At 36.9% G+C, this 13,772-nt stretch overlaps 1 long non-coding RNA gene across 1 annotated transcript in view; it reads right to left on the reverse strand.

The window, feature by feature from the left end:
- Positions 1 to 13,535, reverse strand: part of LOC134527741 (uncharacterized) — a 60,219-nt gene extending 46,684 nt beyond the window's left edge. The window contains exon 1 of the long non-coding RNA XR_010074259.1: positions 13,276 to 13,535. This is a non-coding gene — a long non-coding RNA (uncharacterized LOC134527741). The remainder of the gene's footprint in view (positions 1 to 13,275) is intronic.
- Between the last annotated feature and the right edge of the window lie 237 nt (positions 13,536 to 13,772).

Raw genomic sequence — 13,772 nt, forward strand, 5'->3', positions numbered from 1 at the left:
ACAGGATTCTTCTTTCTTCGGAATTGTAAACGGCATTTATTCTTCGTAGTTTCAAAGCAAATTAAAGTAATTTGACGATATCTTGAACATGGATATTTGTCGACTTCTCTTCTTAAGTAATTATTTAAAATCTTGACGTCTGAGTCTTATCTTCGTCGATTAAAATTATTATTTCCTTCAAAATCTCAGTCAATATTGGCATTAATAACCATTTTCAATCTTCTATAAATATTCAATTCTAAATTAATGTCAAAATCGTTGCGTTCTAGCTGTTGTCTTAATCAAGTCTCAATTCGTTCTAAAGAATATTTTTCCCGTCACTAGTAAACGATTTTCTTTAGTTTATTGATACAGTAGAGCATCCTGTATCCGTAATTCTACTTACCGGAATTTCTACTATCCGGATGTTTTCCAAGAGTTAAAAAAAATTTACAAAATTTAAAAAATATATATATATTTTTAAATGAATTATAATATATATTAATATATATTATTCCCGCGGAAGTAAATACCGATTGTTTGCGCAGTTCACGCCCCGTCTAGTCAGTCAGGGTGCACTTGATTTTATAAACACTCAGCGAGTTATGATGGAAGCCAAGGCTTCCGGTCTCGCGACTGCAGTGCACGGGCATCGAGCGCATATCAGGAATTGGCGGCAGCGGCCCCGCCTACACGTGAGCGTGCCGTGATAACGCGTTGTAGGGGAGGGGGAGTGGTGTATTGTGTGCGTTCAATGTCAGTCTTGCTTGTGGTGCGCGATCGCTAGTATGTACGTTCCTGCAGACACGTGGTGTTTTCAAAACATAAACTTCCTGGTGATGAGGAAAAGAGTAGTAAACGAAGGAAAAAAGTTCTTACCATTAAAGAAAAGGTTGAGATTCTCAAGAAACTAGATGCTGGGACTTCTGTTAAAAACTCAGCCAATCGTTTGATATCGGCATTTCGACGATTTACGACATAAAGAAACAAAAGAATGAACTGTGTAAATTTTATTCGGACAGTGATACGAAGAGAGAAATTGGAAACAGAAAAACAATGCAGGGTAGTAAATGTAGCAACCTTGATAATGCTCTTTATCAATGGTTTCGTTTGCGGCGAAGTGAAGGTGTTAGCATTTCTGGACAGATGCTGATAGAACAGGCAAAAATGTTTCATGCCGAACTGAATCTAACATACGATTGTGACAATTCGTTAGGGTGGCTTCATAAATTCAAAAAACGCCATGGAATTTCTTTTTTCAAAGTTAGCGGTGAAAAGCTTTCTGCAGATACAGCGGCGGCGGAAAAGTTTGTTGTTGAGTTCGCAGAATATGTGTTGGACAACAACTTAACAGCAGACCAAGTTTACAATGCGGACGAGACTGCTTTGTACTGGCGTTGTATGCCTCGAAGCACGCTGTGCACTGCAGATAATCCTCACAGCAGGATGAAAGATTCTAAAGACAGATTGACCATGCTTGGTTGTTCAAATGCTGCCGGTACCCACAAGCTGAAGCTACTCATAATTGGCAAAAGCTTGCGCCCAAGGGCGCTAAAAGGTGTTAAAGTGTTACCCGTTGAATACTTAGCTACAAAAACCGCGTGGATAACATCTGCAATAACCACAGAATGGTTTGACAGTTTTGTGCGCCAGAGCCGGCAACACTGTAACAAGATAGGCTTAGACCCGCACTGCAAGATTGTCCTTGTGCTAGACAACTGCTCCGCGCATTCTGCAGCTGAAACACTAGACAGGGATAATATTTCTGTCATGTATCTGCCCCCTAACTGCACTGCACTAATCCAACCGCAAGATCAGGGAATATTACGCTCCCTAAAATGTTGTTATCGCACGGAGTTCATGAAGCACTTTTTATCTGATCTGAATGGCGGCAAAACGATCTCAGAAATTAAAAAGGAATACACCATAAAGGATGTCATATGGTCACTAGCTCGTGCATGGAAAGGTATGCCTGCGTCAACATTTCACAAGGCATGGTTTAAATTGTGGCCGACTTTGGTTTATCGTGACGAGGTTCATGACAAGGGAAATGAAGCCGACTTCAAAGATTTTGAACAAAAAAACGTGAACGAACTGCTGGAGTATGCCAAGAACATAACAAGTCCAGAACTAGAAGACTTACAATTGCAAGAACAAAACATTGTGGAATGGTTTTGTGTTGATGATAATGTTCCCGTTGTGCATCACTTTTAAGATGAGATATTAGACACTGTTAAGTGTAACAAAGACGACGGAAACAATGAAAGCAGTAGCGATGAAGATGAACCACAGGAGAAAATCTCGCAAGATGAGTGCCTTCACCACATTGAACGATTAATAGCTGGCCTAGAGCAACGAAGTTATATCAACGACCAGCAAATTATTCATTTGTATATGCTTCAAAAAAAGCTGACTGAAGAGAAGCACAAACGTGTGCGGAAACAACGCTTTAGTGACATGTTCAAAAAAGCTCCTGTTTCCACACCTGCTTCAACTACGAGTGAGAACATTGACAATCCAACAACTGGCACCAGTGGCACAAACGTAAACAGTTACGTTCAGAGTGACAGTGACAGTGATTAACTTTAACTTCTCCTGTCTTTCACAATGTGTGACGATTTAGGTAATTTGTTGTTTAGCTTTTTAAATTTAAATTAATGCGACTGTTAAACAATGTTTCTTACACACAGACAAGTGGGGCCGTATACAGTGATTATTTCAATGCAGTTTATCTAAGTTCTAGGACATTATTTTTTATTCGCGGGACATGTGTAGCCTACAGTGAGTCATGGTAAGTGTTTTTTTATTTGTAATGTACCGAACCTAACTGTACCATGTGTTATTATTTTATATTTTATTTATGCAACATGTGGATACACCAAATCACTCTACAAACTGTATGTAAATTACGTAATTGTAACACAATTCATTGAATGTCAAACGTCTCGCCTACGTCTGCTTGCTTTGCGCGGACATCATGGTACAGTCACGTAGCTGTAGCGTGCTTCTAGGCAAGGTCTGATAAGCGTGCCCGTGGCAAGGTCACACCACCGGATGTAGCTGTCATCACCCTGCCCCCACCCCCCTTGCCGTCCTCATCTACAGCTACATGATGTTCACAAACTTCGGGAGCAATTTTTTTTTTCAATTAGGGGGCCTTATAGTGAATTTCTACTTTCCGGAATTTTCAACTATCCGGAATATTCTAAGTCCTGACCATTCCGGATACAGGGTGCTCTACTGTAAAATAAAACTAGTAAAATTACTAACCTTTACTGACGTGTTCATCTTTAAATTAATAGTGGTTTAAAAAAATACTGCTATGCTAGCCTTGACAATATTTTAAAATAAAAAAATAGCATAGAGTAATACATAGACAAAACGATAACCAAAGTAATTTACAGTCTGAATTAATCATAGATTACAAATATAAACATATGGAATAAAATGTAATTAAACAAAATAAATATTAAAGGAAATTAAATATTTACTTTCTATAAAGTGTAAATATTGCCTTTATATTATATTCATTATTATGTTTGTTTTCATGTGTGGTACAAGCAAGTTTTTATTACTCTATGCCCCCTCATATCATAAGCATTAGTCTGAAACCCATAAAAAATTATGTAAAGAGTTTGGTTTACATATCATCGGGTCCGAGTGTGGACGTAGAAGACAAGTTTATTTTGTATAATGTTATTAAGGTCAGTGTCCGAGTCAACACCGTTTTACATGGTTGACCCGGACACATTTTTTTATTATTTTATTATTTAACGTAACATTTAAAGAGGTTAAATAAGGCTGAGATTTAATAAATGAACTACTCTTCAATTAAAGGTAAGGGTTGTATTTGATTATCTTAATCTGTAACCTACCTACGACCCAAAAACCATAAAAAAGTGTCCGAGTCAAGACTGTTTTACGGTAATAGGGGATGCCAGAAACGCAAAATCTGCTGTTGATTGTTGGGACAACTTCTTTTCTGATGACATGTTAGATGATATTGTCAGATTCACCAATCAGCATATTGAAAGTATTACAGAATCATTTTCGAGCGAAAGAAATATAAAAACAACAGACATAATAGAAATGAGGGCTTTCTTTGGACTCGTGTACTTAGCAGGAGCTTATTGAGGGAATCTGCATAGTTTGGAAGAATTGTGGGGGACTGATGGTGACGGCATCGAAAAATTTGGAATAGTGATGAATATATAAAGATTCAAAACTCTAGTTCGTTGCGTAAGATTTGATGATCGTAGTACTAGATTAGAGGGAAAAGCAACAGATCGCCTTGCACCGATTCGGGAGATTTTTGAAAAATTTGTGAAGAATTGCAAGAGCAATTATTCTCTTGGGAAGAATGTGACAATTGACTAAATGCTTCCAGGATTTCGTGGTCGATGTCCTTTCAGACAATATATACCTTCCAAACCAAATAAGTATGGCTTGAAAGTTTTTTTCTCTAGTTAATGCAAAAATTATTTACACCCACAATATGGAAATCTATCCAGAAAAGCAGCCGGAAGGGCAATTCGTGCAAAGTTATAAGCCCGCTGATGTGACAAGATTGGCTGAACCCTTGTTTGGTAGTGGACGCAACATTACGGCAGATAATTGGTTTAGTGACTTAACTCTTGTCCGCCAACTGAAAGATAAGATACTCTCATATGTTGGCACCTTGAAAAAAAAAATAAAAAAGAGCTGCCGCCTTCTTTCGTCGCTACAAAAGGGAGAAAAACACATACCAGTATTTTTGGGTTTTGTGAGGGAATGACTATTGTATCATATATCCCAAAACCACATAAAACGTCATTCTTGTTTCAACGCTTCATGATGACAGTGCAATAGACCCAAATTCTGGTGAACAATATAAACCAGAAATAATAACAATTTACAACTCAATAAAGGGTGGTGTAGATACGACTGACCAGATGTGCTCATCATACAATATGGCTAGAAACACCAAAAGATGGCCAATGCTCATTTTGTTTTTTATGCTGAACATAGCTGGCATCAATTCCCAAGTTATTTACCTTGGTAATGGCCTTGCTGCAATGAGGAGAAGAATTTTTCTGAAACAACAGTCACATGAGTTGGTGATTGGCGAACTTCGTCGAGGGAGTGTAAAAACGATTGGCATTCCCTTGGATTTACAGCAGAGGCTAAAAGATATCGACCATTGCCAGATGATGAACCTGATCCATCACCTTCAACATCATCATCATCGAAACGACGACGATGTTCTGCATGCACTGCAGAAACTGGAATAAGAAGACTGTCAAAGTACGAATGCAGAAAATGTAAGCGGGCACTTTGACTGTCTCATGCAAATTATGTATGTGATACTTGTTTTTCAGCACTCAGTGAGTAACTATCATTGCCTTTAGATGATGGGTGGTTAATGATTGACTGAATAATTTTTTTTCCTAACTCGCTTACTTTACAGAATGATTTTGTCAGGTAATATGTATTGTAAAGCTTTTCTGCTCTATAAAAAGCAAAATTTGGTAAAAAAAAAATGTGATACATATCCCTATTCATTGCAATATATGTCTTATGTAATGCAATAGTGTTTTATGATGAATAAAATGATTATGAAAACATTCAAAGTGAAAGACAACTTTTGAACTAAAATGTGTGAAATTTGGGTGCCATCATTAGTGACAGATAAACAGCCAAAAACTGCCTCAAATATTAAGTGATTAATTGTTTTCTGCCATGTATGTCTTATGTCTGTCTGCCTGCAGTGTTTTTTTAGTGAGAGAAAAAACAGCAAAAACATAAAACATGAAAAAGAGAGTTTTTAGGAATTGAAATATGTGGGTTGTGGTGGTTATCTTTGCCGCTAAATTAGAAGCTAAAATATGTAAGTTAAGTGATCCATTGTTTTCTAGTGTTACATAAATGTATTATGTCTTCTAGTAGTGCTTCGTAATGAAAGAAAACGTTAAAAAAATTAATATATGCAAGACGACAACATTATATACATTTATTTAGGAACTGAATCCTGTGAATTTTAGGTGTCATCTTTGCGGATGTGTACAAAGCCAAAACCTTTTTGAAAAATGTACTATAATTTTTTTTTGTGTAATATATGTCTTTTTTATATCTTCCAACAGTGTTTTCTGAGCAAAGAAAGTAGTTCATAAATAATAAAATAAAATAAATGTTTATCAATTTATGGTTGTTTAAATTTGTTATTCTGGCCAACTTATTTTACATCCAAGACTTGGCAAATACGTGTATATGCATTCTAAAGATGTACAGAAACAGTTTTGTAAAATAAAAACATTTTTTTTCACAGCAACTTATTATTTTTTTTAATGTGTGCCTACTGGGCACATTGCGACCAAATTCGTGACTCCCGACATTGCACCTGACGGAGGGTTAAGGAAATAGTGGAAGAAAAATTACATAATTAATCAAATGTGTACCACTTCAGTAGTTGCTCCACAGTGTCTTAAGTAGTATTTGTTTTATATGTTTTCACATCATTGATTAATTAATGTGTATACATATCCCCATTTTTTAAAAAGTTGGGGTAATTGTACACAGTTTGTATGGGATGATTGGAGATATAAAATATATGTTACGGGGTAATTGTAGACAGGGTAAATGTATACACTGCTATTGGGAAGGTAAATATTGACTGTAAAGAATCATTTTTTTCCTTTCAGGTACATACTCCAAACACTGTGTGACTAGTGACCAGGATGCAGGTAGCCCATGTTCTTAGTTTAATAACAAAGGAAAAAAATAGTGTGTGTGAGTGGTGAGCTGGATTTGTGCTTTTTGAACACTTTGTCACGAAAATGCCAAGGTTAGGGCGGCATGTGAAGCGGTGCGCGCTCATCGTATGACTTATCGGCAAGCAGCAAAAACATTTAATGTAGATCGGGGTGTTATATATCACAGAATAAAAGGTAAGCAGCAGTCTCCTATAGAGAAAGTTAAAAGAGGGAGAGCACCCGCACTCTCTGAAGAAGTGGAAAATGATTTAGAACAGTGCATTTTGGCTAGGGCTCAGTGGGGTTATCCAGCTGACAGAAATGAATTGCTCGATATTGTTCAAACTTATGTAAAGTAGAACAAAATAAGACACCGTTCACGAATGACAGACCAGGAGAAGACTGGTATTTGGTATATAGATATAGAAGAAAACCCTATTTACAGTTAAAAAAGCCAGAGTCTTTACAAGAAAAACAAGCAGCAGCAAGTGATCCCTTTATAGTTTATGATTTTTATAAATAAAACTAGAGTAGATTGTTGAAGAAAATGACCTTTCTGATTGTCCGCAGTTGATTTTTAACTGTGATGAAACCAGATTTGCAACATATCCCAGTAAGCTGAAGGCTATTGGACCAAAGGGACATAAATCTTCCTACCGAAAAATAGCTGGGACTGGTAGGGAGAAAATTTCAGTCAACTGCTGTGTTTCGACTTCTGGAGCACTGTTACCCACCCCCCCATGTAATTTATAAAGCCAAAGGTGCAGTACAGCCCCGATGGACCAACATGGAAAAGGAATACTCAGGCACTTTGTTTCCACTACTGGCAAGGGGTACATGGAGGAGTCGGTTTTCTTTCACTGGCTGTGTGAACTGTTCATTCCCTACGTAGAAGACGTGCGAAGAAACATGGGTATTCAGGAAAAGGCCGTTATGATTATGGATGGTCATAGGAGCCATACAAGTGTACGTATTGTTGCAGCTGCAAACAGAGCGAAAATCATTATGTTGAAACTCCCAAGTCATCTGACACATTGCATGCAGCCACTAGACAAATGCGTCTTTGGACCATTAAAAGTTGGGTGTGAGAAGATTTTAGTGAGTCATGGTAGACGTACCCTTCTTGCAGCACAAAACACAATGAGCCGAAAAACATTTACTGACTTGCTTGCAATTGTGTGGAAAGAATCCATTACAGCAGGCAATATCATTTCTGGTTTTCGGGAAACTGGTTGCTACCCCATTAACTCAAACAAATTCCCCAAAGAGGATTTTGACCAAATGCAGTATGAAAGCTACAAGAAAACAACCTTTGACAGGCCCAACCTTCTCAATGAGGGGCAGGAAATTGTAAATGATTCCCAATCCCTGCCAACTCCTGTGACAGCACTACAGAAAACTGTAACCATGTCAGACACACCACCTAGATCCTCAAATAAAGTTCAAAAAGAACCACAGATGCAAACATCCCTGTTGCCACCATGGACACAAACATCTCTGTTGCCAACACAATCCTCCTGTAGGCCTGCCACATCTGCTGTAGAGAAGTACACTGATGAAACCGAGATGAACAAGAGAACAGTGACGGATGTTTTTCTGTCAAAATTGAAAGAAGAGTTTCTTTCACCAGCGGGTCCATCAAAGCCACCAGGCAAACAAATAAGACTAAAAAAAGATGCTTATGGGGAAGTTCTCACTAGTGATGCTGTGATGCAACGCCTTTTGGAAGAACAGTAGAGAAGGCAAAAGGAGATCAAACCTGAAACATCTAAAACAGCTAACGTCAAGTCAGTAAACCGTAATCCAAAGTTGAACACAAGAAAAGATTGGTTTCCACTGATGAATTGTCATCCGACTCTGAAATTGATGGAGAACTAGGGCTAATACAAGAACTAAATAAAAGAGACCAAGATGACACTACTCTCAGCCCTTTGTCCTCAGATGATGAAACTATGTGTGACTAGCAGTATGAAACGTGCAAAAATCTCAAAACCTTCAGCACTAGAGTTTCTCGAGTAGGCCTATAGAAATAATTCCAGACAAGTACTATGCAGCTGACTTTGTTTCCAAGTGGTATATTGGCAGAGTTATCTTCATTAATGGTGATGAAGTGGAATTGAAGCATTACAGATGGCATGTTTAGATGGCCCACACGTGACGATATACAGTACCAGTCAAAAGTTTAAGACCACTGTGTAAAATAATAAAATAGCACATATAACCTAAAGTTTTGCCGAGAAATATATTAATTTTTTTTTTAAATATTCTTATACATATAAGTAAAGAATACCTACCGCTGCCACGATAGGCTATGTTTAGTTTAGGTGTTATTAATTTTTAAAGATTTTCTTGTAACTACAAAATTACCACATTTTGCAACATACAAAAATTTTTGTGTCCTATACTGTTAAAGTTACATCTACGTGGAATTTTTTGTTTTCATAGAAAAGTGTGCTTGTCAGTTTGGTTAAATAAAAAAAAAAAAATCTGAAAAAATATCCAAAGAAAAGCCAGGCACATTTATTTAAAAAAAATATTAAAAAAGAGCACTCTTTTACATGATTTTTAAAAATTCATAACTTAACTATCGAGTAAGCTACAGAAGCCTGCTTTCTTCCTGCCCGTAGTTCATCTTCTGCTCAATATATAGCAATATAGTTCACATTTCGTGCGTGTGCAGTGTTCAGAGAAATTTTCACCTGTTTGCAGCCCTGTCGCAATACGGAAATTACTTGACCAGTGTTTGTAAACAATGGGTAAGCAAAGTGTGTCAGACAGTGTTAAATGGGAAATAATCGGTATGAGCAAGTGTGACAAAACCCATAGACAGATGGCCAGGCTGTTAAATGTAAGTAAGACGTGTGACGAACACTATTCGCAAATATCATGCGAGCGGTGCCGTGAAAGACTTGTCGCGCAGCAGACGACAGCGAGTCACATCGCCACGCCAAGACCGTACGATCGGCATGATTGCTAAAGCAAATCGCCGTGCCAGTGTTCCAGCTGTTTTACGAGCGTTTACAGACAAGACTGGTAAACATGTGTCACAGAGGACAGTTGGACGCCGCCTTTGTCAACAAGGTCTGCACTCGTATTCCCCACTGAAAAAGCCATTGCTAACTGTAAAAACACGGCGTGCTAGAATTTTGTGGTGTCGTGACAAGAAAAACTGGGGTATGGAGCACTGGGATAAGGTTTTGTTTAGCGACAAGTCTCGTTTCCAGCTTTTTCTGTCGCGCAAGGTCCGTGTTCGCAGCACACCCACAGAACGGTACCTCTCAGTGTGTTTGGCCCCTGTTGTGCAATGCGGAGGTGGTGCCGTCATGGTATGGGGATGCATGTCAGTTGCCGGGACTGGAATTCTACGTTTCCTTGAAGGGACTATGGATTCAAAAGAGTACATATGCACACTCAGTGATAACATGCTGCCCTCTGGACGCAGGCTCCACCCGGGGTTATTTTGCGTTTCAACAGGACAACGCACCTTGCCACAAGTCTCGTGCAACCATTGCCTGGCTCCAGGAAAATGAAATTGCTGTTCTGCCATGTCCTGCTCGAAGCCCAGACCTCAGCCCAATAGAGAATATGTGGAATATAATTGGACAGCGTCTTGCATCCTATCAACCAACATCGGTAGCAGAACTGCACCGGCAAATCCCGTTTGTGTGGAATGAAATCAACCAGGAGATGTGCCTAAAATTGGTCAGTAGCATGCCATCACGTGTTCGTGAATGCATACAACGCAATGGTGGTTCTATAGACTACTAGACAATGTTTTCCATACATTGTATAATTTCTGTATTGCACTCTATTTACATTCTGTAGATGTAAATTAGAGTTTTTCTAACTTTATGGAGTGGTCTTAAACTTTTGACCGGCACTAAAGACAAAGTTAGTAAAATTGCACTTTGCTGTGGACCTATCACAGTCACTGGTGCGATTCCTTCCAAAATTGACCCCAATCCTAACAACATCCAGAAGATACGGTTAAGTTGTAAAAAAAAAAGTGTTAGGGTAATTTTGTAAACCAAGAGTCCAACAGACTTCACAGTGAGATAAATTATCTTTGAATAATGTAAGACCAAATAGGGCCTATACCTAGAACTTATTTTTTTATTAATTTGAATATTTTGTACTTCACTTCAGATTATTAGGTAGTAGTCTAGTAAGTCTATTTTTCTATATTTTTCTTTTTTTGGGAAGCCTTCATTACAACTATTATGGCTATTTACAATCAGGAATTTAGGTCTAATTATCTAGAAAAGATTTTGGGTATATTAATGTCAGTTTTCTTTGATTGTGTTTGTGTTGAATTTTTTATCATACATCATCATATTTTGTGTGTAACATGTCATTCTTTTATTAATTTTGTTTGTTAAATGTAAACCTCTTCTTGTGGAATCATTTCAAGGCTATAAACATATTTGTAAATGTGTTATATTGAGAAATGTGATTTAGCAAGAATAGCGTTTTCAAAGACCTGATGGTGTGTGTGTATATATATATATGTGTGTGTCTATATATATATATATATATATATATAGGTATATATATATAGGTATATATATAGGTATATATTTCAAAGAACACATCTTTTTAAACTGGGACAAGTGGCATCTTACAGAGAAAACTTAGATCTTTGTCACCATTTACCCCACATACTGGCCAATGCATACTAGACTGGAGCAGAATGGGTGTCTACATTTACCGCAAAGATGGGGTATAATTGGTGACAATTAAACAAATAATAATCACAATTTTAACTTTCTGTAGTATTGATTATTTTAGCTACTAAAGATATTCATAAGGCCAATGCATGATACTACCTGCATGCAAATTTGTACACCTTAGAAATCATTTATTTAGAAGCAGCAAGCTATTAAACAATTTAATGTACAAAAGTGTCTACATTTACCCCATCTGCCCCTATACACCAAATTAAAATCAAATTAAGGCAAATCTATTTTAGGCCTAGGATGAGTGACCATATTGTAATTAATAGTGTGCAAACTGCAATAAATGCTGTTTCAGTGGATGTAGATGAAATGTTATATCAAAAATATTTGGGTAATTACGTACTTATACTGTTCCAAGTCACAGGACTTAAAAAATTCTGTGAATGTGTTGATTAAGAATACTGCAAAATCTTGGGGCATTTGAAGATGGTTATCATGAAAGCCAGCTCTGAATAGAATTTTGCAGATGTATGGACCATTGAAATCATATATTTTGTATGAAGCACATTGTCCTATAATACTCAAAACTCTCTTTGATAACCCTAAAACGGAGTTGTGGCTTCTATTCATTCATAGAAATTTATGTTTATTCAATGACAATTAAATGGTGGAAGTAGATGACAGAAATATTACTGAATCTGTGCAGATTACACACGATTTTAGACAACAGCTTGAATGGAAGAATGAGGAATTTATAGCAATGATGGTTACACCATTGTTAACGAGACTTGAAGAGGAGGAAATTCTAACTCATTCATGTTATTTCAATGCATCAAATTTTATATATTCAAGAGCCACTGACAAATCAAATTCATGGTTCGAGTTTTTTGATGATCTTTGAGTACTAAAGTGCTTGCTTATGAAGCAAATTCCACTTAGATATGATAGTGAAAAATTAATTCACTTATTGAAAATCAAGTGCTGCAACTTCAAGATGGATGAGGATACCTTTCAAGTAAAGAAGAAGAATTTTGGAGTTCCTCAGCCAGTCAGAAATAGTATCATGTGAGTGAAAATTATCAAACACCTCAGTTCCCCATACAAACATTTCAAAAGTGGATGAATTAGTAACATGTCTTCCAGAAACAAATGCATCGGTTGAACTGATTTTCTCAACATGAATATTACGTGCACTGATGAGAAATCAAGAATTAAAGAAGATACAGTCAAAGTTATGTTGCAAGTGAAAGTAAACTTTGGAGTCTCATGTGAATCTTTTTTCCGAACACCTTGCTAAAAATGACATTGTATTAAAGATTCATTCTTCTAAAAAATATTTAAAGTAGTCCTACCAATACCTACGTAGTATAGCTACATAGCATATACAATTATATACATGCAAATATACTTTTAGTCTTTTTCTTTTGAAATACTACTTATTTGCAAGTACTTATAATTCTGGTAAAAAATAAAAATATTCCCGGATTGCCTTAGATTAAAATGGTCACCCTAATGTTAAATACATAAAATATGACAAAATCGTGAGAACAGTTGGTAATGTTAGCTTTATTTAAAGCAGTAAAATTATGTAATATAATGGAATTTACAAAGACCTGGTTCGTTAGAGGGCATGTGATAAGACTTATATAGAAAACCGTGGGGGAAACGTAAGTACGCAACGGATCATTGGGAGTCCAGCTTTACTCAAGGAAAACATTAAACTTAAAACCAAAAACATTGTATGTCTAGCTTGTTTAATTAATTATTGCACCCAAAAAAAATTCATGTGGAAAAGGCAGGCTGCTTTGAATAACATCAATTGTGTAAACTTCCGCAACCACAAACAACGCAGATATTTAATATTTCCATATTTAAAGTTCTATTATATTAACCTCCACCCGCTAAGTGATGCCACAAACGACGGATTGCCAACGAAGTCTACTGGTTGTGGTTCTGTTTCATCTGCATCAATTACAAAACAAATTTATATTAAAATAAAAGTATTCACTTGACTCGAAATAAAATTTAACATCCATACATCCACTTTAAATTAAAAAGACAAATCTGACTCTAGTCAATACACAAATAAATACGTAAACAACCGAAATTCAAAATACGGTTGGATGTAACCATCGTTGGATGGGAAGCCTAAGTTCCACCATAGAGTAAGTCAAACATTGAGTTGAGGACCTACCCGAACACGCCCGAAGACTTCACCTTCGGCCACTTTAGGGACTTTATTTTTCTTAAACAAGACGCGCGGGAATTTTGATTAGTGAAGGCCCACCGTCCACACTTAAGGACAGAGACTATTCCTATCTTGCAGGATCTAGAAACTGTTCAACTATGTAACAGAAATTAACTGAATTCAATATGTTTCAGGATAATG

This window comes from Bacillus rossius, chromosome 1 (genome assembly GCF_032445375.1).
Source record: "Bacillus rossius redtenbacheri isolate Brsri chromosome 1, Brsri_v3, whole genome shotgun sequence".
Classification (NCBI taxonomy): Eukaryota; Metazoa; Arthropoda; class Insecta; order Phasmatodea; family Bacillidae; genus Bacillus; species Bacillus rossius.